At 31.5% G+C, this 25,303-nt stretch overlaps 2 long non-coding RNA genes across 4 annotated transcripts; one reads left to right on the forward strand and one right to left on the reverse strand.

Annotated features, from left to right (window-relative positions):
* The first annotated feature begins 772 nt into the window (after window positions 1-772).
* LOC148272825 (uncharacterized) lies at window positions 773-13,073 on the forward strand. 2 transcript variants are annotated; one of them, XR_015824757.1, is made up of 3 exons: window positions 773-860; window positions 9,446-9,643; window positions 12,418-13,073. It is a non-coding gene; the product is annotated as an uncharacterized LOC148272825 (long non-coding RNA). The 2 variants fall into 2 exon arrangements; XR_015824756.1 differs by lacking the exon at window positions 12,418-13,073 and having other exon boundaries at window positions 9,446-10,141.
* On the reverse strand, window positions 11,986-20,347 carry LOC148272826 (uncharacterized). 2 transcript variants are annotated; one of them, XR_015824759.1, is made up of 4 exons: window positions 19,779-20,347; window positions 18,417-18,547; window positions 12,791-13,059; window positions 11,986-12,534 (listed from the first exon to the last, which is right to left on the reverse strand). It is a non-coding gene; the product is annotated as an uncharacterized LOC148272826 (long non-coding RNA). The 2 variants fall into 2 exon arrangements; XR_015824758.1 differs by having other exon boundaries at window positions 18,417-20,347.
* Window positions 20,348-25,303: the final 4,956 nt, after the last annotated feature.

Here is a 25,303-nt window from a genome sequence, read left to right on the forward strand (position 1 = left end):
TATATGTATTAAATTAATATAAAATTGTATTTAGTAGTAATGTTGTATACGTTGTATACTTATATTTTTTATCTAAATAAATTAAAAAATAAAATGAAATGTTCAAAACAAACGCATAAAATCATGATGTATCAAAGCGACCCCACTCCGAAGGGTTGACTTTGATCACAAAGTTTTTATTATTTTCTCGCTCACACAACATAATATTTTCTCATTTAAAAAATAAAAATTTTAATTTTTCTTTTACGAAGGTTTGAAGTTCGAAACTGAACAAAGTCACCCCATTCCACTTACTCTATTCGAATCATAAATTTTTACGTAAAAACTATCTTCGCATACGATGACATCAAACTTGGTGACGTCATGAATTGTCTGTTTTTATTTATATTCTTTTACTAGACTAGACTTTAATCCTTTATATCTCCCTTATTTCTTAACGGATTTTAATAAGAGTATTACCGATTGTCTTGTGATTTTTCAAATAATTTTATTAGCTAATAAAAAAAACCGTGATAATAGCCCATTGTTTATTTATTCTTAATTCTTTCACTGATACCTTAACGATGTGCTGGCAATAGCAAAGCTGCTAAGGTAAAATAAGATATTATTTTGTTTTAAAAAAAATATCGAATATTAAGTACATGCCCCGATTTTATTATTTGATAAAAATGTGGATAAGTGGCTACGTAAGGTTTTTTCATTTGTTTTTCGTCGGGAAATTTTTGGAATATTGAGAATTTCTTTTTTTTGTTGGCAGTTCCGATCATAAGGTGTTTACTGGTTGTCAAATATTTTGTGTCACGGTTTATGGAATTGTTTTATAATTTTACCATATCCAATTTAATTGTATAATACTCTAGGTGAGCTTATTTTCAACGTATTATTTATTATACACAACTCTTAATAGATTTCTAACCCTCGCATACGTTAGAACGGTAGTTTTATTTCACATACTGATTTGACCAGTAATGTTTTTGCCTCAATTTATTGCGATTTTGTATGCAAAGCTTGCTTAAAATGTATTATATCTTTTCAATTCATGTCAATATAACCACCTTTTAACTATTTTTGATTTAATGCATCAAATCAAAATAGGATGATCATCAATGGATTGATTTAAATTTATTATTAATTGGTATGATGACATGGTTATTGATTCTAATACTCCTTATATGAAAACGACCTACATTGTTAGTTCTCGGCATGTGTTAATCAAACCTTTCAATTTAGTTCGACTAGTCCGCTAAAGCACTTTATTGTTAATTTATTCAGATCCCAAGTCGAATTTATTTAACTAATATTTTTTTAATGTTATTTAAGTACAAATTATTAATAAATATGTTATAGGTAAATTTTTATTTCATGAATGGTTTGCTTTAGCACTAACCCCCAGAATATAGTTTATCTGTTTTGTTTTATTTCATCATACAGCCGAACTTGGTTTATTTACGAGGATTGAATTTGAGTTGATAAATATCAAACGCTAGTATTTCCACGCAATTTTTTTGCTGATATTTGTTCTACAAAATGTAACGAAAAAAAAAGATAATTTCTGTAGTGTTTAAATTAAAACATGTCCTCATTATTACAATAAAAACACTGTCAGAAAACTCTGTCTCAATTCAGAAGCTAGAAGGTCCTCATGAACAGTGTGGTGAATCGTTGTGGACATACCTGCATTTGATATTTACCAACTCATTTGCTAGTTATAAAAATTACTCTGTTATTACAGAGAACGTTTTTTAAATATCCAATCGCTATTGCATATTGTCACTAAGTAAAAAAAATATGTAAATAAAATTTATACAGATAATTTAAAAATAAAACTGTTATGGAAAACTAAAATAAATGCTTACAAACATATATATATATATATAGTTGGATAATTTATAAAGCGCCATTTTTGTGAAAATCACCTCAAGGGCGCTGTACAATTAATAAATATCCCAGTACGTCTTGCAGCTACAGAGCGCATGGACGGTTGGGATTCTAGTTCCTCGTTTTCAATTAAGATCAATCAAAAATTATAATAGATAGGAGCTAGATTACAGGACGTCTTGCAGCTACAGAGCGCATAGACAGTTAGAAATTTAGCCCCCATTTACACATTTTAAAAAATGACAAATAAATTTAGTGTATTACAAAATAATAATAATATGAATAGTAAAAAGGAGTAAGATTACAACACGCCTTGCTGCTACTAAGCGCATAGACGATTGGAATTCTAGACCCCGTTTACAAAATTAAGGTATTTTAAAGTTGAAATATGAAAGCTAGATAACCAATCATCGTGCAGCTACAAAGCGCATGGATGAGAGGAATTCCAGCAAAGTTAAAACAATATCAATAAATTTATAAAAAATAGAGTATAGTAGTAAATTGGTCAAGTGTTCATACCAAGAAGTAAGCAATAAAAAACTAAATAAATAAAGCACTGTATCAACTCCATGGTTAACAAAGGGAGATAGATGTCCGAAGAGAATCTTTTGTAGACAGTAGGTAGATATCGTCACCATGTGGTCCACTAGGCTGCTGGAGAATTTCTGGAAACGCACGTGTGTAGACTGGGGGATTACGCCTATTGTTCCAACGACTTGGTGTCCATTTTGGTCCGTATTATTTCGTTTTATGAGACGCAACATTCCTGTTCAAATTCACTTCTTTACATGAATATTACACAAACGCGTGTATAAGCGTGTGTATGTACCTTACCGCGATATTGTGAGTATACTGGCAAAAACGTTGGTGTCCATTTTGGTCCGTATTATTTCGTTTTATGAGACGCAACATTCCTGTTCAAATACACTTCTTTACATGAATATTACACAAACGCGTGTAAACGCGTGTATATGTACCTTACCGCGATATTGTGAGTATACTGGCAAAAACGTTAACACGAAAATATGCAGATTTGACTTAATGATGCAGTTTTGTAAAAATTTTAACGCTCTACAAACTGGCAAAACACACTAAGTCATATTAAATTTCATATATCTGTAGTTTTAAAAATAAATTTTAGGTTAAGTCGTATACCGGGCATTTTATTCAGGCTAAAAGCTTTAAATAACTTTATATTTACTTAATATAAAATTAAGAAACGGATAAATTAAAAACATGTTCTCAAATGAGCACTTAACATCTTACTATATTTAAATAAGATGTAAAAGAGTAAAATTGGAACAAAACTTAAATGCTTGAATTCTTAAAACAGGGATTTGAGAATTAAAGCTTTTTGCCAGTATACCCACGATATATTAAAAGCACTAGGACTCACATAATTTAAATAAAGAAGAAAAACCCACTTGTTCCCTAAATCATTTGAATAAATCCTAAGCATGTGGTGATAAAGTACATTGTTTTTCTCAAATTAAAATATTCAAAATTGAATTTATATCTTTATATAATCACTTTGTGAAGTGTCCTTGAGGTATTATAATACGAAAATGGCGCTTTATAAGTTATCCATAATAATAATAACGAAGGAAGAGAGGGGATTTGACTGAAACTTATAAGATACTCAATAATTACTGTGACTGCCCCCTGCGTGAGATGCATCAATTAAATCCCAACACAAATTTACCGGGTCATAACTAGAAGCTCTCTCGTCCCCAATTCCACCTCCAAACCAAGAAAAACTAACTTTCCAGCAGGGTAGTTTCAGACTGGAATAAATTGCCAAGCCTAGTTGTCCATTCCATTCCGGTCAACCAGTTCAAAAACCATTTGGATGCGTTTGGAAGATAGAAAAGCGCAGACAAAAAGCATTATGTAAGATATAGGTGCATCAGTAAAGGCTGCCTGCATATAATTAATAATAAAAATAATAATAATAATAATGCCACTTTCTAAATTTTAAATGCAGATAAATAAACATTCTTATTTTTCCACAATGTTGACCCTGTGTTCAGCGCTCTTCTGCGCTCTGTTCTATTACACAATCCACTTTTTCACGCATTAAGATATACTTCCTCATGATCATAGGAATGTTTAACTTTGGCTCGGACTTGTATATTATGGCTTGCAGAGAACCCGGTCTAGTTGACCCCTTGCTCTTTCATATGATGGAAACATGATTTCAAAGGATATTTTTACTAATGACTTGTTTTTTTTTCTAATATATACTGTAGTTTATTTATTATACTTTTTTTTTTTTAGAAAATAAATATTTGCGTTCTTATGATTAACCCAAATATTTAATTTTGAGGGCCATTCTCAACGAGTTGTAAATAACTCACTATTAGAAAATGGAATCAAGTTGGGGTAGAGTGGGATTCGAACGACGGACCTTTGGTCCGTGAGTCCGAGACACTAGCCACGGGACCACAAACTTGAATTATACACATGTTTTTAGGGAATACTTTCAGGAATATTTTAATATTTGAATTATTTTTTATTTCCTTTTTATTTACTATAAAATAAAAAAAGTACCTTTTAATCTTTTACAGAATTTTTTTTTCTCTTTCTATTACACAAAAATATTATACCTGTCTATTTATTGTAGGAGCAAAAATTCATAAACATTTCTTGTATACCCTCGAGCAGGCCATGCCTTTGTGGGATTTTTTTGATTACTATTTTTACTGTTAAAATGTATTTCATTGCTATGTAATTATCCTTTATTTTTTTAATACTCTGTTTTACCTCTTATGTATATTGTTAAAAAAATTATAATTGAAACAAAATAATGTCTACTAACAAAAGGAAGTGCCTCTTAATTCATGAAAAAGTGGTAATTATTTGTGAAATAGAATGTGGCACGAAAAATCTTAAGGTGTGTAAAAAGTCTTCTTATCCACAGTATAAATATTGTGGAAAAATTAGAATGTTTATTTATCTGCATTTTAAATTTAGAAAATAGTATGTTTGTAAGCATTTCTTATAATTTTCCTTCAAGTTTTATTTTTTTATTTATCTGTATGAACTATACTTATATTTATTTATTTACTTATACCCGTATTCAGAGACAATAACTAAGGCGAGGAAAGTACATTCTATTGTCTTCACCTTCAGGTTATTCTCTGCATATGAGATTAGGATGTACTTTCCTCACCTTAAGTATTGTCTCTGAATACGGGTATTAGTGACAATATGCAATGGCGATTAGATTTAAAAAAAACCTTTCTCTGGTACTGGGAGTGATGCTTATAACTAGCGAATTCAGTCGGTCCCATCTACCTTGTAATAACCATGTTCGACTGTATTTATATATTTGGACACATGTTTCTTAGATTTCTGTGTGAATTATAGATCCTTTCTGAAACATTTTGGATACAAAACCCTTTTTAGCCATATAATGTGTGCTGTAGTTATTTTATAATATATTACTTTATAACTTGAAGAGGCATGCAATGCAAATATTGCACATCGCGTCACGGGTGCCATAAGTAAAAAAATAACTAAAAAGTTCATTACAACTGCATACGGAGTGCGTAACGGCACCTAACTTGATATTTATCTGTAATCGTCAAGACTGCCATAATACGAAATGTGGCAGTCATGACATATTTACCATAACATTTATTTTTTAATAACTAATTGTTATTATTGAATGTTTATTATAGTATAATTAAATGAGTTACATTGTTTTATATTGATATGTGATCGAAAATTGCCAGTGTCAAAATCTTAAAAGTTATTTTTCTCAGTTTGACTCAATTAGATTTGTGGCACTCTAGATATAATGACCATTAAAAGGCTGCAACATAGCCATTTTGCAGAAGTCATTAATTATTTTTTTTAAATTAAAAAATGAATGTAAATTTTTTTTGTTTTGAAACGATTCCTAAACAATGTAGGTTAGACAGGTGTTATGTAAAACAATTCGGGCTGTGTAGGATAAATACAAAAAACAGATTTTAATTTAAAATTTAAATTTAAATGACAATTTGTAAAAATAAGTCTGATTTTGAGTGATATAATTTGTTTTATGAATGTCGTAAAAGTTTAAAAATAAATTAAGACTCATTATTTCTGGCTGCGATACGATCCCACTTACTATTTAATGATGCTCACACTTACACACATCTGAACACTTACTCCTACACTAATACACATAAACACACATCTACACTTACTCTCATACAAATACACATAAACACACCCTTTTGTTGTAACACAATTTAATAATATGTATGATTCTTACTTAGAAACTTATTATAAGATTACTATTGAACGTAGTTATGTCAAAAGCAGTCAGTCCACAATTTTGAAATAATGAGTTATTGGTGTTACCAAGTTATAATAAATTATTAATTCTATGTTTTGCTTAAAACAGCCAGGCCACTTTCATACAAAAAAGTGTAATCATCACCTTCTGAAAATTCCATGATGTCGAAATGTCACGAAAATGAATGTCCCCTCATACATTCAGAGTTTGTATGAGGTTTCATTCAATATTAGATCTGGCTGTTTTCTGCAAAATGCATATTTTAGGTTGTGTTGTCAGCCAGGCTGAAAAAATCACCAAAATTCTTTTAAAACATAATTAAATTGTTTTCAAAGTTATGTTGAAAAATTAATTAAGTGATCCTTCTCAGTAAAGCACCCTAATATAAACATAAAATAATATATTATTGATATTAAAAACATTTTTCACTTTGTGGTATGACATTTTAAACTCGTATGTTTATACATTTGTATAAACCACTTTAATTTTGAGTTATACTTTGACCGGTCTCGAGGTTACTTAATCATCCTCATCGTCAGGAATTAAACTAACTTATAATTTATCGCGTTGCTATTTATATTATAAAATATTGTATGAAAGAGACAGAAAAATGAAAGAGAGAGAAAGAAGATAAAATCAAACCATCGCGCCGTTTCCCCGTAAGGGTAGGCAGAGAGGATAGAACGCCACAACACTCTATCTTTGCATACAGATCTCGCTTCCTCTACATTCATACATCTTCTCATGCACGCGCGCCGATTATTCCGACTTTTGACATGTCCATCTTTAAGTATTTGTTGGATTTGGTCATGCCATGTCTTTCTCGGTCTTCCTCTATTTCTGCATCATTCATAAAAATATTCCCTTTATGATTCATTTTATCTTCTTTCTCTCTCTTTCTTCATATTATTTCTATCAAGTATAACTCTAAATTAAAGTGGTTTATACAAATTTATAAACATACATAACATGTATAAAATAATATGATCAATACATAATAATTGACACAACACACATCAGAGTTTCACTGGGGCTGGCTGTTTTCTGCAAAATGCACATCTTAGGTTGTGTGGTCAGCCAGACTTTAAAAATCATTAAATCTTGTAACAAAACCATCACGCTGAACCATTATTTTTATTTGTATAATAAAAAGCGAATGCATGCATTATTTATCATTTGTCAAAGTAAAAAATAATCCAACTGCCATGTAGATTAGATTATTCACTCTTTTCACAAAAGTTCTATTATCTCGGTTTCATTTTTCTATTGCTGGCTGCTTCTGCATAACTACATTCATATGGCATTAAGAAAACACTTTTTTTTTGCTCGGTACTGCCTTTTAGCTTCGAAGGGCAAAATAGTAATAATCGTAACAGATCTTCATTTATCGTAGCACACATTGTGCTACATAAAAAATAACAAAACAAAGATCTACATGGATAAATGGCGGACTTACAGTCACTGGTAATCTCTTATAGTCCAAAAAAAAAAAAAATTACGAGAAAATTAACCTAATAAAACAATAAATATTTTTCAAAACATAAAATATCCTCTTAAAGTACACCGCCAACACGTGTTTCGATCATTTGTCTCACTCTGTTCCATTGCAATATTGCGTATTGTATTTTTTTCAACTTATTTTTAAATGTACCTACACTTAAGATAATATTTAGTTTTATATAAATTATCCATACACTGTATAATATTCACCAGTCTGAAGATGCCCATTAGAGGGTGAAAGTCAAAATAAATAAGTGGAAGTGTACCAAGTATTTTTATATGTAAATATAAGTTATTACATCATTACAATGGAATTCCATCAAGAATTGTCAATAAATAATTTAAATGAAAAAAGAAAATTAATCGTTAAAATATTAAATATACCTCAATTACGGCTATAGTGGCACATTGGTCAGTGGACTTTTTAACGTAAATATATGCTTAAACCTCAGAGTAATAACGCACCACCGCTTATAGAACTGCCCATATGCATAAAAATTGATCTAGGATTAACAATCACGAAGTTAGAAAAAATTTGCCGCAAAACAATGGGTCATACTCAGGTCGAGAATTACCAAATTGATATAATCTAAATATATAAATGTTATATTTGAAGCACTAACTTGCGGTTATTCATCATAATAAAATAAATAAAACAATTTTGTATTGTGTGGGATTCATGGTAAGAAAAAAATAATAAATGACCAAATAAACAATTTTTCTTTTAGTCCACTCCTGTCTAGTTTCGAACGTACCCATCTCACACTACCATCCTTTCAAGAAAAAAAGACTTGATTTATTTGCTTCATTGGCAGCGTACTGATAAAATAAAATAGGAAAGAATTTATTGGTTAAATAAACCTTGAGAAAGAAGTTTGTTTAGCTTTGAAACCGGTCGGTGGACGAAAAAAAAAAATACTGGTTAAAAGCAAAGTTGTTTTATTTTATGATATAATTTGCATTGATATTACTTTTAAATAAATGATATTAGCCCAAATAATATAATGCAACGTTTTTTACTCATTTTTTTTTCTAAAAAAAACATTTGCATTATGTTCGGGGTTAAAGATTAGTGAATTTTTCTTTTCATACCTGCTCCAAATATAAAGGTCGCATTATATTTAGGCCGCATTATGTTTGGGCTAATACTGTACTTGTGTATTTATTTCCTCAAATGGTAGGCATTATATATATTTTTTTTAAAGAAATATTTGCGTTCTTATAATTTACCCATATATTTAATTTTGAAGGCCATTTTCAACGAGTTGTAAATAACTCGCTATTAGAAAATGTGAATTAAGTTGAGGTAGAGTGGGATTCGAACCTCGGACCTTTGAGCCGTGAGTCCGAGACACTAGCCACTGGACCACAACCCGATTCACCCAATTCGTATTTATTATAGCAAGGTTGTTCTTATTTTTAAATTTATTTTTCTTTTATTATTACAATAAGGAAATTTCTACATTATTTATGAGCGAAGTCAAGCACAGTGACAAAAGCGTCCATTACACGTCTAACAAACAACAATTGCCGCCAGCAAAGTAAGGTTTGTGAAGCAAAAAGACATCTCTACATGCGGGCAGCGCGTTATTACTTTGAGGTAGTAATAACAAGGAAAAATAACATATTTTACAGGTTTTTTCTTTTAAAGAAACAGTTTTTTAATATTTTATTCAAATAATACTTGTCACTGTACATCGTGATTATTCTTACGAATGCCTGAATGAATGAATTATTTTCGGTCAATAATAATAACTCAGTTGTGTTTACGAACGGCAGCGATCAATATTATCTGCCGTTATGACTGGAGGCAGTTTTCGCCGCGGAGGTGGCTCCACATTCCAAACCAGGAACCACGACACGCCTCCCCGCTCCCCGGGTCTCACTCTGCAAGACTTGGCTTCCATGACCAAGGACCAACTTAAGTCCGAGTGTCGCAAACGCGGCTACAAGACGTCGGGAAACAAGATGGACCTGGTACTAGCAAAAACATTCAGTAATCGTGTGCACACGTAACTTTATTTGCTTGAGCCCTCGTTTTGTAGATGTAATTTGTAACACATGGCCACTTAGTTTTCGCACCATGATCCTCTATTATTATGAGATAGTGAAGGCCGGTTGTTTGATCGGTGAGTAGTAATGGTTAATGTCACTACCTGCTTATTAATATGGCGGCGTAATTACTACAACTAGGTGACTTTGAAATCAGCATTTGCGAGCTCCTCCTTCTATGCTACAAATAGACAAGTCATGCATTGAAATCATTGCAATATGATTTTGATGAATCACAATTTGCCTATTTGTGGCATTGATGGAAGAAGATGCAAATATGTAATATTGATGTTTTTTGATGATATTTCTTGATAAAACTCCATAGTTAATTATTTTGATAAAATTATAAATAAAGTTATCAATAAAACTTCTTGGTTTAGTTTTACTGTTTTATTATTTTGACTGGACTGGACCAGTCTTAAAGATGCCTACTTAGGCGAAAGCGCTCGTTGGTAAAAATAATAAAAATGTAAAACTAAACCAAGAAATTTTATTGATAAAAAGTTAATAATTTTATCAAAATCATACAAATATGTATTTTTAGTGGATAACTCAAAAATGCTAATTTTGAAATTATCTATTTGTAGTAATTACCCCACGTTATAATAGGCCATAACATTTTTTTTAAATAGATTTTATTTATCAAAAAAGGAATACTTTTTCAAAAAGTAAAATTCAGTACAAGTGTTAAAAAGAGAACATTTGTTCATTGTATAATCATACTTTTTTAAATAATAAAAATCAGTACATTGCAATAGATTATAACCATTTTTAAAAATGAATATTATTTTATATGAAAACAAGAATCCTTTGTTTAAAAAAATGCGTATCGTTGCTTAGCTAACAACACCGCGCAAGGCGTTATTTTTACAGGTCGATGAAATGACTGCTTATTTTATTAAATTGAAGAGGAATTAGTTTTCGAATTTTGAATAGGCGATGAAATTTCATTCAAAGGCATAATTTAGCCGAGCTTTCTAATAAAATAAGCAATTTTTTCAGTGTCCTATGATAAGACCAAAAATGACTTGCACAGTGTTGTTACCTAAAAGACGGTATTCTGATTTTAAACTTTTTTTAATGATGGTCAAACAACTGTGCTTGGAGATTTGCTGACATTTGTTAATATAGTCAACTGCTTTAATTTTCCATATGAAAATTGTAATATTTATATGAGATTTCTTAATTAATAAGCACTACAACTAGGTTACTTCGAAATCAGGATTTTTCAGCTTACCATTAAAGACACATTTTTGTACCCACCTCTATGAATGCTATAAATAGGCAATTCGTGATTTCAAATCATCATAATATTATTATTTAAATGCGTCATGACTTGCCTACTCGAAGCATTCATGGAGAATGATAGAAAATTGTGTTTTTAATGGTTAACTCAAAAATCCTGATTTTTAAATTGCCTAGTTGTTGATTACCCCACAAATTGATACAATTTTACTGGTGAGGTCAATTGGAAATTTTATAAAAATATTTTGATTTGGTAATAGAAAATGCGAGTTGATTATTTCGTTAAACATCGTAATTTAGGGCCATGTTCCTTTTAATTTCGTATTTTTCTTTCATGTGAGTTTGTATAGTTTAGTTTGCACAAAAGTACTAGATTTTTAAGTATATGTAAAGAGCATTTGTAGAATATTTTTAGTTCTGTACGTTTATTTTTATTTGGTTATTTATTATAAATACTTGACATTGTTTTTATATTCATGTTCCGGCTTACTAGAAATAAATGTAAGTTGGAACTTCAGCTCGTATTATACGGATCAGAAAATGGTACAATATCTTGTACAAGACTTGATCCAATAAATATTGTGTCACGTAATACACAAATTGGGTGAAATCTGTGGTCAAATTCCAAAAATATACCACATGTCCTATTTTTCAACAAGTATTTGAACCAAGATCTGCGCACGCATCCCACGCTTGTGATAACTGTGCATTTTGACCGTCAATGTGTATTTGTTGTTGCTTGTGTCACTTTATTTATCCTCGGTCTTATTTGTTTCACTGCACTTTTTCGATTCACACTTGCCTTTCTTTTTTGGAAATACTGATTTTCAATAAGGTTGATTGCAAAATCTATAATATTATTACTCTAGAATTGATTGATTGCGCCTGTCTCTTATACTCGCGCACAGGAATTTGAGCCTTATTATCGTGGCATAAACGCTAAATCAGGGTCATTTTCATCTGTAAAAATTGTATATAACAGTCTACGATAGCTGACCGTTATCTTTTTAAATTACTTATTCTTTTCTTTTTGATTTTAATTGGTTGCTTGCCAATATTTTTACTTAGATATGAAATATTACTGTAAATTTTGTGTGGTTTTTGTATTTTTAGTGAGAGATTATTATTTATTACATTTAGATTACTTAGAACAACAACAAAAAAGGAGGCCTAAAAAAGGGGACCATGGCGCAAAGAGCCGAAAATTCAGACCCGTAGGCTCGACAAAACGAGGAGTGCCGATTGCCAAATTCTCTAGCATGTAACAGTCTGTTGTAGCAGACTGTTGTCTGCTATCGCCAACTGTTGTCTGCTATCGCCAACTGTTGTCTGCTAGTAATATATTGTTAGCTTACTTTGTCAACTGTGAAACTAACGCAATTAAACATGGTAGGCGAATGCGTCAACCACTACACTACGAGGCTGACTTATCTCCGCTTGATTTTTTTATTCAGGCTGTTTACCTGAGAGTTTTGAGAGCCATCTAGCCGAAAGCACTCGTCAAGGACTCTGATTCTATTTCACACACAGATATGTATTCTTAATCCGTCCGGTCACAGGGAGATTTTGATCTACAAAATTGTAAATTTATTATATTCTTAAAATTAAATCACTTTGTTTTTATGTACCACTTATATTTTTATAATTTGACAACCAACTAGTTTCGGCAATACTATGCCTTATATAAAACTTTCACAGTGAGGGTAGCGTGGGAATATATTAAATAATAATGTTCCATTTGTGGAAGTTTTACTTTGGTAAATGCTTCAAACATCAAATAAAAAAATATTATATTCTTTTTTTGTTTTTCAAATAATAATGAAATACCTTAGTAAATACTAAATATCACCGCACTCCTCTGATAGGCTATTATTTAAGTATTGGTTTTATAGCAGAGTAATTGATCTGCGTATTCAATGTTTGTATTGATAACTAGAATGTGCGCATGATAATGTGTTGTATATGTTTTTATAGTCCAAATATGGCTGCACAATAACATATGTACGTATTATGTATTGTTTATCTTTTGTTATTGATTTAACTCAAATAAAGAAACACTCTTGTTTATTTGTCTTAGAGACCACAAATCTTGTCACCTGAAAAAAATAAATCTTTTTAAATAAATGACGAGGGTAGAAAAATAAATCGACAAAGTTTTAGCTCAATTTATTGCAACAGAGAGTGGAGTTTTCCTTGTTATTTCTCCAACTTAGGAGACTAGTCTGAAGATGTCGGTCACAACTAAACCCAGTCGCTGGTGAAAATTATAAATAAAGGTGGAATAAAACTAAGTATAGTGTTCTTATTGTTAGTATTAATTGGGATGTCTGTAAATAATATCACAGCAATATTGATCATTTTGGTACTAGAGCCAAGGCCAAAAGGCGCCATAACCTACTGATGTTTCATCTACAAAACACAGTTATAAGATGGTGGAAATAGCTATAATTAATGGGAAGAAGTGGTAGCTAGTTCTTGCCCATTCGTGCGTAGAATGGTATCATGGTATATTTTCCCACAATGTAATACTAATTTATCATTTATGATTATATTACATGGATCATAAAACTAAACAAGAAATCGGTCAGAAATATAATTAAATGTTATTAAATATTTATATATGACCACTTACCGACTTTTCTATGTATACCGGTTTTGAGACATACTCGTCTCTTTATCAGGACACCAATTAAACTAATATGCAAATCCCACTCTGCCGTCCTTACTAAGAGTGCAGTATCTAGCATTTTTGACAACATTTTGGCACTGAACTGAACTGAAGAAGACGGAGTGATATGACGTTCTATCCTCACTGCTTACCAGGGGCGAACTGCTTATAGAAGCGATTATGCGCAGCTTACCATTATATTTGACTATCCATAATAATGTTTTACGGTAACTTTATTTATCGAAAAACAAACAAATAATTACTATTTCTTATAAACCATTGCCACCATTTGTATTTTTCTCCAAATATAAATAAAACGCAATGAGCCAAGGAACTAGCCGATTACTCCAGCTTATTTCTTCATACAAATAAGTGTACTGTATTTTGAACATGTTAAACCCATTGGCGGGATTTTTCTCTTAGAGTAAACTTGCAGATTACACAAGTTCTTTAAAGATTCTCAATTTGGAAAATAGTATTTCAAACATTATTTCTTAAGGACTATTTTTCTTTGAGATGAAACTTTTGACATATCACTCGCAACACATGTGGCGCTCGACGCGGCCGTTTTTGGAATTATTCATTTCTAGAACAAATCAGCTAGTTGACATTTCTTAAGAGGGCAACATGAGTTACAAAATCTAGTCGGTTGTGACAATAAAAAAAGTGGTTCATAAAACAAAGTAATTTTATTTATTCCTTGAAAATATAACAATGAACTACAAAGTTAGTGCTATAAACATCCAAAATATTAGTTGACATTTCAATCCTAATAAGAATACGTACTACTGACTGAATTCATTGCACTATTTTTTATAAACTTTTATATAAGTTGTTTTAAATTAATGGATACACAATATAATATATCACAAAGTTATGTAGTTTGAGTTGATTTCATAGATGAGAGTTGTTATATCACACAGAATCACTGAAAAAAAAAAAACAATTTATAGTATATATCACTTACATTATATTATGTACCTACTATGTAGGTACAAATAAATGATATTTTTTTGTAGCTTACCTGTAAATGAAATCACCGTTCGCCACTGGTGCTTACCCCCACGGGGAAACAGCGTCATGGTTTGTTTGTTTTTTGTTTAAATAATAGCCCCGTATTCTAATAATTTTGCGCAAATTGTTGTACCACTTTTTGCACTTTGTAAAACCAGCATTAAAATCTGATTAGTTTTCAGATCCATATATTACAGCTGTTATTTATGGAAGCAAATTCTGTTATGCTTCGCATGTAGCAATTATAACTTACAAGTTTGCTCAACCGTTCATTTATGTGGACCATATCATTTATCGGGTTTTGTTTGTATTATTTTAATTATTTAAGGGCCAGTTAAAGAGACCATTAACTGTAAATATTCGACGAATATGGTTGACGCCAACCTAACCTAACCCGAGGATTCTGGGTAAAGAAGAGTAAAAACTGTAATTAATTCTATAGTTATCTGTGTGAAAAACTTGATTCTGCCTCACCCTTTATAGGGCAAGACTCTGGGAACTTTGAATGATTTTTTAAAATACTTACATGCGTTCTTATATCATTACATGCAATGGTTTAGATTTATATTTTCTTTAGCAAGTGATAAAAACGTATTACCAAAGACCGTTAAGGGATTGAGTGTCTGGAGGAAGGTATGTTTAAACATATGAAGCTTAGTAGTTCAGGAGCATCAAATGACGAATTTTGAAAGACTACAATTTCAGATTTCTTTGACGATCTTGTATTGAAGACATATTTAAATTAGTTTATCCATCTTTATAAGTGTATTCATTTCTGAACAACCCCACTTCAACAAATGATTTAATTTTGAAGCCAAATTACCTTAAAAAGCAATATCCAACCTCGAAAAAAACTCAATGATTTGGTTCTGAAAATTATTTCCTAATTGGTGTTGTTTTTCACTGTCACTGTTATCAATATATTTTTTTTTTGGGTGATTCCGTGTAAGTTAGAACAAAAATGACATAGAGAGTAGATACATAAATAACCTTTCCCTTACTGTCCTAAAAACGTCCGCGCGTTACGGTGCTGTGTAGTCACTACACATGCAAAAAAAGAGAGATTTTAAATCGTAAAAGTGTAATATTCATCGGCAATTGCTTAAATTATTTATAGTTGAAGTCAAAAGTGATGATATTTTATATCTAATTGCTAAAAACATGAAAAAAACATTAATTCATGCTCTCAAAAGAACCACCCCCAACGAAAGACGAGAAGCTACTAACGTACTAACGCAGCTAACTGGTGTCTGGGAGAAGTACAAGAAACTTTGCTGTCCGGGGGTGTGTTGCACAAAAATTATCCCTCTCGCCCCGTATTATCGAGAGTGAGACGTAAAGAGTGTGCGAGACAATTACATATTAGGATTTCTCTTTTACTAAGAATGCAACATGCGACATCGGTAAACTTTCTATTGTATTGGTGATATCTCCGATTTTTGATAAAACGCTTTTTATGTTCTCAATAAGCATAATTTATTTCATAAACAAAACATTTTTACCGACATGTAAATAACGAAGGAATACAGAAAATCTCAATGCATAATTTATTATATTTATGGAGATATTAAAGTTATAAGATGCAATGTGTACTAACTACACATCACCGGGAAGGGAGAGTTAATAATAATGTGTCTGCCTCTCTAATAGAGTAAAAACTTGTGTTTAGAGAGGGGGTTCATTTTACTTTCATTTTTATTTTCTAAACAAGTTCCTTAAAATTAGATATTATATTCTAAAAGAAACATAATTTTCTACTGTTAGGAGTTCATTTAGAGATATAAATGTTTTCAAACAAAACCATCACGCCGTTTCCCCGTAAAGGTAGGCAGAGAGGATATAACGCCACAACACTATCTTTGCATACAGATTTTGCTTCCTCAACATTCATACATCTTCTCATGCACGCGCGCCGATTGTTCCGACTTTTGACATGTCTATCTTCAAGTATTTGTCGGATTTGGTCATGCCATGTCTTTCTCGGTCTTTCTCTATTTCTGCATCCATCAACATTCGCATTGTAAATATTCTTAGCCTTTCTTTCGCTGTCCATTTGTTCTACATGTCCAAACTGGCGCAGAGCTCACGTATGTATAGTGATTTAAACCTGCGGTTGTATTGCATCTATGCAAACTTTAATTATAATGAAAATAAAACTTAGTATCGAGTGTTGCCATTCCACTCTAAAGGAGACCCAATTAAAAAATATACAAACCCTATACACAGGAACCTCTTACACATGGGACGCGTTACACACAGTTTATCAAAAAATATAACACGACAACAAAATACTTTGAAAAAATTGTAACACAAATTATTCGCTATAACTATCATATTTATTTATTTATTATATATACGGCCTAAGCCAATTACAACAGTTACATGAAGAAACATTAATGCAAGAAACTGAACAAAAAGAACATAAAACTATTTAGCAAAGACAAACAAGGGCAAAACAATAATTGTATACAATATATTCAAAAAAACGAAAGACCTAAAACTTTGAGCTAAACCATGCCAATCCAACTTCATCCCACACTGTTTAGTCGCGAAGAGATCTACGAAAAGCCGGAAGATCTATCCCAAAGAATTCCAAGTCGTGTGAAGAATTGACTAATCTACACATTCTGGACATTGAGGCATAAAAACCAAAGTTGCTCTTAGAAGATTTTACAAATAGCAGATTTTGACTTCTGGTGACACGGTTGGGAACATGAAAAGAAATTGATTGCAACAGAGATGGGACATCACTTAAAGCATTAAGTATTTTGAAAATGCATATAAGGTCTATCTCAGTTCTACGTCTCTCCATATACAGTCCATATCCATATACAGTAAAACCTCTGTTTTACATTTTTCAAGGAATCAACATCTTGCACCTATTTTAAAAAATATTTGAAATATATAAAGATATTTCAAATATTTTTAAATATGTTGATATCAAATTTTATGCTATGCCTAGAATAAATATTACTCCATAGAATTAAGAATAGTCCAGAAACCGCATATGAGCATCAAACAGAAGGCGACTAAACTACTCATAAATGAGTAGTTTTACGTTTTGACCCATTAGTTTCTTTGTAGACGTTGCTCAGTACGCAACTCCTGATTTGAGTTCAACTATGCCGTGTTGTGTCCTTTTAAAGTATAGAAATACTGCTAGGATCTTAAAGAAACAGGATGGGATCACATTTCATGTGTAATTAGCAAATGAATGTGTAAGTAGCAAATACATTACTTAAAAATTTAATTATTTTTCCATCTGTCAGATTGTCGAAGAAATCAAAATGGACATTTCGTTAGTGTTGCCAGGGTAGTATTTTTTTTACCCTACTTTGCTCATCTAATGAGAGAACTAATGAAAATTGGACCTCTGATTAAACAACTCTGTGACATCAAATATTATTTAATATGATATAAAAATATCCGTTTTATGTATTATATTTTAAGTTCAAAGTTCATTAATGCAATTACTCTTATTAAATGACCCTTTACTTATCTACTCTATTGTGTCAATCAATATTTCCGCGTGCACAATAAAATTTTAGAGAAATTAACAGAATGTTTTTTTTTTTATCTTACATTTGTGTTATGATTATATTTTTTACCATCGTGCAACATTACGCGGCGACTTCAAGCATGCGCGCGGCGAAAGTGGGGGGATTTTTGGACACAGTCCATGTATTCAAATATGATTCTACGCTCCTTCTGGACTATTCTTAATTCTATGTTGTATACTATACCTACAACAATAATTTACTTCTCAAATACCTTCTGCCAATGACAGGTCATAAGCCTTGTAAATTGATTTTTTTTTTGAAGTGTTCTCCATTTGTCAAAATACCCGATAAAATATGAATAAAAACTATTTTCGCTATTCAGCTTCGAATTACAGGAATCGTCTGAAATCAATAAAATACACCCGTTTGTTCGTAATAGGTATAATAATTTATAGCCTAACCGTAGCCAAAAATACTCGTTAGGTAATCGCAGTTAACTTTCCCATCACTATAACGAGTTATTACTTTCTTTCATTACTTCTATTCCGATTTCACTTCTCAACTCGCTTAATTTTCTAAACGTCATAATGACGTATGACGTAGGCTTATCAAATATTATCAATTTGAAATGTAAACTAGTTTTTTCGTTCGTAAAATGGGAACCGAAACGCAAAATCATTTCGTTACTATAGGGACTGTTGCCATATGGCGGACATTTTTACGGGTTGGTCTAGTTTTGTTCGCCTGAAAACGGTACAAGATGCAAAAATGTCAAAGCGCATGTTCTGCGAAGGATTCGTGCCTATTTCAAGCTATTACTTTTAGCCCTTGCCGCGCATCGTCAAAACATCGTAACCGATAAAAACAATGTTTTACAGGTGAACACTATTCTTCCTCTGTGTTAACAAGGAATACGCTTTGATAATCAAGATCTGTTTCGACTATTTATTTCCCAGATTTAAAAAAATATAAAAAGTCAAAACAGAGTTTGACTTTTGAAATGTGTATTCCTTGTTAATTTAGAGGATGAAGTGTTCTCCAGTAAAATATTGTTTTTTTTGTCGGTTACGATATGGTTACGATGTTTTGGCGATCACGGCTTTGACATTTTGAATATGAATTTTCTCGCCGTTCAGTTGGACAAATAAAAAATTGAATGAAAACATTAAAAACGAAAAATGTATTGCGCGAAGTTCACTCATATTTGCTCATTTGCTGTCTGAATTCCGGGAAAATGAGAATTTTTACTACGCATTGTTGACTGTTGGCTTTTGATTCGGCGTATTATGATCGCTAGCGGCGATGATCGCGTACATTATATTTGACAGGAAAAAGAAAACAACATTGGCAGGTAGCACCGCTGTAGGAGAACAATCATTAACAGTGGCGTGATCTTGTAACTGGTCACCGGCGAACACGTGACAAATACGATTTAATCTATTTTTACGTTCACAAAGGCCGTCTCTTTCAGAACGTGGACCGCAACGTATAATCGCGTGATAAATGCTAAAAGCGCCGTATTTCTCACTAAACGCGGGTCGAGTGTCAGTGCCAGACGTCACTGGCGATCGGCGATCACATGTTCGCCGCGCGATCGATCGAGTGTAAAGTTTGTGTTTCTTTATTATTTTACTGTAAAATCTCAGTCCGTTGAACCACCGACGTCCGCCGTTGTCCGGAGAAAGTTAACACAAGTTGGTTTGTCGGTTAGCGCCTCCGAAGCTCGCGAGTCGTGTGTTTACAGTTTGTTCAGGTGTTCGGAGAGCTGAGGAAACATCTCGTGAGTCCAAACAGAACAAATCGACGTCTCCAGAAACGTAAATGTTAGTTTTTTTCATTCTATTAATGGTTCATTATTCAGCCTCAAATAATGTCAAAAATCAAGCCTGTGGAAAATTGTAAGCGCTCATATGTCAGTTGGTAATTCGCTACCTCTGCGTGAACGTTCTATCACACCGCACTAAAAATCACCGTGCACAATAATATATATTTATATTTTAATTATTTTCTTCGATAAATGTTGACATGTTTTAATATGTTTTGTGAGGTGAACAAAGGTGAAGGACAGCTCTTCTATGGAGGCCACTAAGCAAAGCCTCCCAGTCTCTCATGAAGTTATTATTGATATAGGAGTATGTACAATTAACTTTTCCAATTCCTTTTGTGGGTTTTTTTCAAGTCATTCTAACAAAGGCAACCACATTGCATCCAAAGCTTTCTTCATCTGTGAATAAATTACTCTTTCAACATAAGTTATCGTGCTGACAGTAAATAAAAAAAATGGCATGTTCTTCATTTAATGTGTAAAAGTCCTGTGTTTGAACTTAATTCTATAAAAGCAATCTTATTTCTTGTCTTTCCTAAGCAAATAAATGTTGTCGCTCTTGCAAAATTAGCAGTTCACAATGGAGTCCTGGTCCCGTCCTGATGTATGGGAGCGAAATATGGACTTGGAAAAACAGGGATGAAAGTAGGCTGAATGCCGTCGAAATGCGATCTCTCGGGTGAATGTGTGGTAAAACTATGTACGATAGATGCTCAAATGTTGAAATCCGTACATTATGTAAGGCTGAAATGAGCATTATCGACAAAACCAAGAAAGGAGCTCTGCGCTGGTTTGGACATGTAGAGTGAATGGACAGCGAAAGAACGACTAAAAATATTTACAATGCGAATGTTGATGGATGCAGAAATAGAGGAAGACCGAGAAAGACATGGCATGACCAAAGCGAACAAATACTTGAAGATGGACACGTTAAAAGTCGGAATCGGCACACCTGCATGAGAAGATGTATTATTTATTTATTTATGCTTTATTAAGTTAGTTCATAACATCTTAAGAACTAATATAAACTTTTAATATTACAATTTTTTTATCAAAATTTCTCAATAAGATATTTTTTCAGATTAATTTGAAATATTTAGATTTTTTCTATTTCCTCTATTTCTTCAGGTAACTCATTGTACAGCTTCTATCCCTGTACAATGAGTTTTGAGATTCTGTTTTTCTCCTCATTGGTAATCTTATCTTTTTTTACCCCTTGTTTCATATGTATGACATTGTTGGTTAAATTATATTATTGTTTTTATTTTATTCATCCCCTTAATTATTTTATGTATAAAAATTGCCACATTATATTTAATTTGTTGCTTTACTGTGAGCAAGCCAATTTCTTTGTGCATTCTTTCTACATTAGAATAGATATTTCTTTTGAGTATAATCCTCATCGCCTTATTTTAAAGAATTTGTATATTTTTAATTTCTCCTTTACATAAAAAAAAACGGAAGAACAGTAATTTATGTGTGGACATATTATTGTTTTATATATAAAATACTACTTTTTATATCTATTACATTTCTTAATCTTCCCATAAATGATTTTATTTTTGTTACATATTGAGAATGTGTTTTGAAATTCAAATATCTATCTAAGTAGACCCCGAGATACTTTATTTCGTCCACAGAATTTATATTCATATTATCAATATTAATATTGTAACCCTGGGGTATTATTTTTTCCAAATATTCACATATTTTGTTTTTGATATATTTAATTTTAATTTATTCACTTTTAACCATTTTGATATATTTCTTAAATCGTAATTAATCTTATTTATCACTGTATCATAATTATCTCCTGATATGAAAACTAGTGCATCATCTGCAAAAAGTTGGATTTTACAATATTTTAGAGATTTACCGATGTCATTTATGTATATGATAAAGAATATGGGCCCTAGCACTGAGCCTTGGGGTACTCCTAAATTATTTTCTATCGGATTTGAAATAATATTTTTAACTTTCGTTATTTGATAGCTGTTATTTAAGTAGCTTTGTATGAATGTAGATGAAGCGAGATCTGTATGCAAAAGAGTGATGTGACGTTATATCCTCTCTGCCCACGCTTACTGGGAAACGGCGTGGTGGTTAGTTGTTGTTGTCTTTCCTAAGACCGGGCAACGATGATCACCGCCCTAATAAGTTCTCGGTTGTGATCATATTTTTTTAAACCTCAAATTCAGTACGAAGTATGTTTCGTTTGACATGTTAAAGAAAACAAAAAAAATATGGTGTATAAATATTTTGACCCTAAATTATTTTTGTACTTATAGTAGGGCCAATTTAATAGGTCACATTTGACATTTGTCAGTTTTAGCTTCATAGTGAGGTGACCTGCTTAAAAACATTGATTAAGAGTGAATGAATCGATTCGGACTTCAAACATAATATATATGAATTGAATTCAGTTACTATGAAAAAGTACTTATAGGTACTGTAATTTTATTTCAAAAATCATAAGTCGAATCCCTGTCCCATCATTTTTTTTTAATCGTAAATTTAAGGAACAAAATAAGATGAGTACATAATTTAACAAAATTATCAACATTCGATTTTTCTGGGTAACATCCCTAGTGTTTAAAAAGAAAAAGGGTTCACTGATGCAACATTGTAACGACGTTTAGAACAGAAAAAGTTAATTATGTTTAGAATGGTTTATTAGTGAAAGTAAATTGTAAAATTACCTTCTTTTGTCATTATTACAATAAATATGTAATCGTAATTGAAAAAGGTTAAGCAATTGTGCAGTTCTAAATTCGAAAAAATAAATAATATTTTATTACCGCCCTTACAAGGTTATGTTGTTGAATTTTGATGCAGTGTCTAATGTGACCTATTAAATTGGCCCTACTGTAGCTCTAACCATTTTGTTTATACAAGGAGATGTCCACTTTGTTCGTCATCGTGCACATTATCACGACCTTCGTTGAACTTTCTCACCCATCCCCTCACCATGGAATATATTATCGCATGTTCTCCTTACAGATCTGTTGAGGAATGTCGACTGGTTTAATGCTCTTCGCATTAAGGAAACAAATTACAGAACTTATTTCACAAGCGGCGAGATTTTAAATTTTATTTGGCATTTTTAACAAGCACCACGAAGCGTACACAACAGTTAGCCAACTCGTAATGCCGTCAACTCCTCAATAAGTCGAGGAAAAACAAATGGAAATTTCTTTCTGGGTATACCTTGTATCTTTTACAACTTTTAAGAGGGCTCTTTATAACAAAAAAAATATTTTACCAGCTGGAATTTTGAAAATATTTTCTGGAAATTAAATGCCAATTTAACCAGTTGATCTGATCATCTCAGATTATGAATTCTTTAGAAATCATTCTACTTCTGCATTTATACAATTAATTAAAATATTGAAGTCATAGTTTTTGGTTTTTGACATGCATAAAACATTATTTCAAAATATTTATTTTAATACATTCACCAGTTTGTATTCCCATGGGAACTTATTTTCTTAATTTTTAATGTGTTGATATTTAAAGCATTAACTTTGTGGTCAAGCATTTTATTAAATGTTAGTAAATATTTATATTACATAACCACTTACCAACTTTTCTATGTTTACCGGTTTCGAGACGTATCTGTCTCTTTGTCAGGACAATAATTACACTAACATGCAAACCCATTATACACCTTCACCACAGTAGTTGCACAGACATATAAAACCAACGTACTAATATGTAAGTTTTATGTGATTTTATTATGTTTAATATGTGTTTAAGGCATGTTTCGAAAGAACATAAAATGTTATTTTTCTTAGTGGTGGGGGTCTGTGCTATGCAAGCTCCTGACGTCACTGCTATCTGTAAAGATCTATTGTGACGTATGTAAAATATTACCTTTAACATTTAAAAAAATATATTTCGTGGACATGTTAGCTACAAGCAAGTTTTTTTTAATATTTTTGCGCATCTACTGTCTACAACGTTTGTCTCGAAACCAGTAGACATAGAGAAGTCGATGAGTGGTTACGTACCATTATTTACTCGCATTTAATTTCATGTGTTATACTTCTTGATCATGTTTTTTTTTTAAATGGACATGTCAAAATATGAAATAATCTGTGTGCGTGCTTGAGAAAATGAGCAAATGTAGAGGAAGTCAGATAATTATGGAATGGTAGGGCGTTGTATTTTCTTTGCCTACCACTAAAAGAAATTATATGGTACTTCGTAAATAAAATTAAAAACATCCATACATTTTATTAATATTATTCCTTGTTAATAAAAATCATGTGAATAATTTATTTAACTGTGGATTAAAAAATTTTTACCTCAAATTTTAAGTTATTCAAAGTTCTGTAGATTTTTTAGATGAGGAAAAATATTGTATTATAATGTTTTTCTCTTCAGAAATATTATTAACAACCTTGAAATCTGACCCCACACGAGCAATGCTTATTTATTTTAGGTGATTGCGTTTTCATATTCAGTATTAACCCACACAATATATAAAATAAAAAAGTATTATAATTGCCTAATATTTCATTTTTAACTCTTGTGTGGCGGCTATGATGTCAGATGAGTCTTCGTGGAATACAAGACTTGATATATCTCTTATTTTTATTAAATAATGAAGTCGTATTTTGCTTTAACTAGCCTAAATTATGGAAAATAGATAATTAAACATCTAGAATTGAGTTTAACACATTTCATACATGGATCAAGCGCTTAGCCTCGAAGTGTCATTTATAATTTTTTTAATTTTATAGTAAGAACCAATGAAGAGATAGAACTTTGGAGTTTTTATTATTTATTTATAAGGGTTTCAAAAGTATACATATAAATTTTTAGCTAAAAATATTCATTAAAACCCTATAGCGCTCTAAAGACACCTCCCTCGAAAAAAATGGACGCTCACTCCCTCCACAAAATCAGCCGATTGGCTTATTTGAAAATAAAAAAAATGTTTTAATCTGTAAGCTTATTACCACGGAATGGACTATTATGAAAAGAAAAAATTGAAAAATGGATTTTTGACAGACTTTGGAACAAAAAAATTCGAATTTCATGTATTTTTTTGTCAACTTTTTGTTAAAAAAAAAAAATCATATTTTAAATTTTGGGGGAGCATAGATCGTTCTGTGTGTCTATCGGAAGCGAAGTGAATCTGCCAAGCCGTTCTCATGATATGATGGTGGAAGTTTGAAAAACATGGTATTGAGAAAAACACATTTGAAGTTTCAAGTACGGTTACAACTCATACCAGCGCTCCAAATACCTGTCTCTTCTATCTGCCGTATCTTTATAATGGCTTTGAATTTTAAAAATTTACTTTACCAAAATATTCTAGATATATT

Source organism: Micrasema longulum, unplaced genomic scaffold (genome assembly GCF_059751315.1).
Source record: "Micrasema longulum isolate JH-2025_06_02 unplaced genomic scaffold, ASM5975131v1 h1tg002180l, whole genome shotgun sequence".
In the NCBI taxonomy this organism is placed as follows: Eukaryota; Metazoa; Arthropoda; class Insecta; order Trichoptera; family Brachycentridae; genus Micrasema; species Micrasema longulum.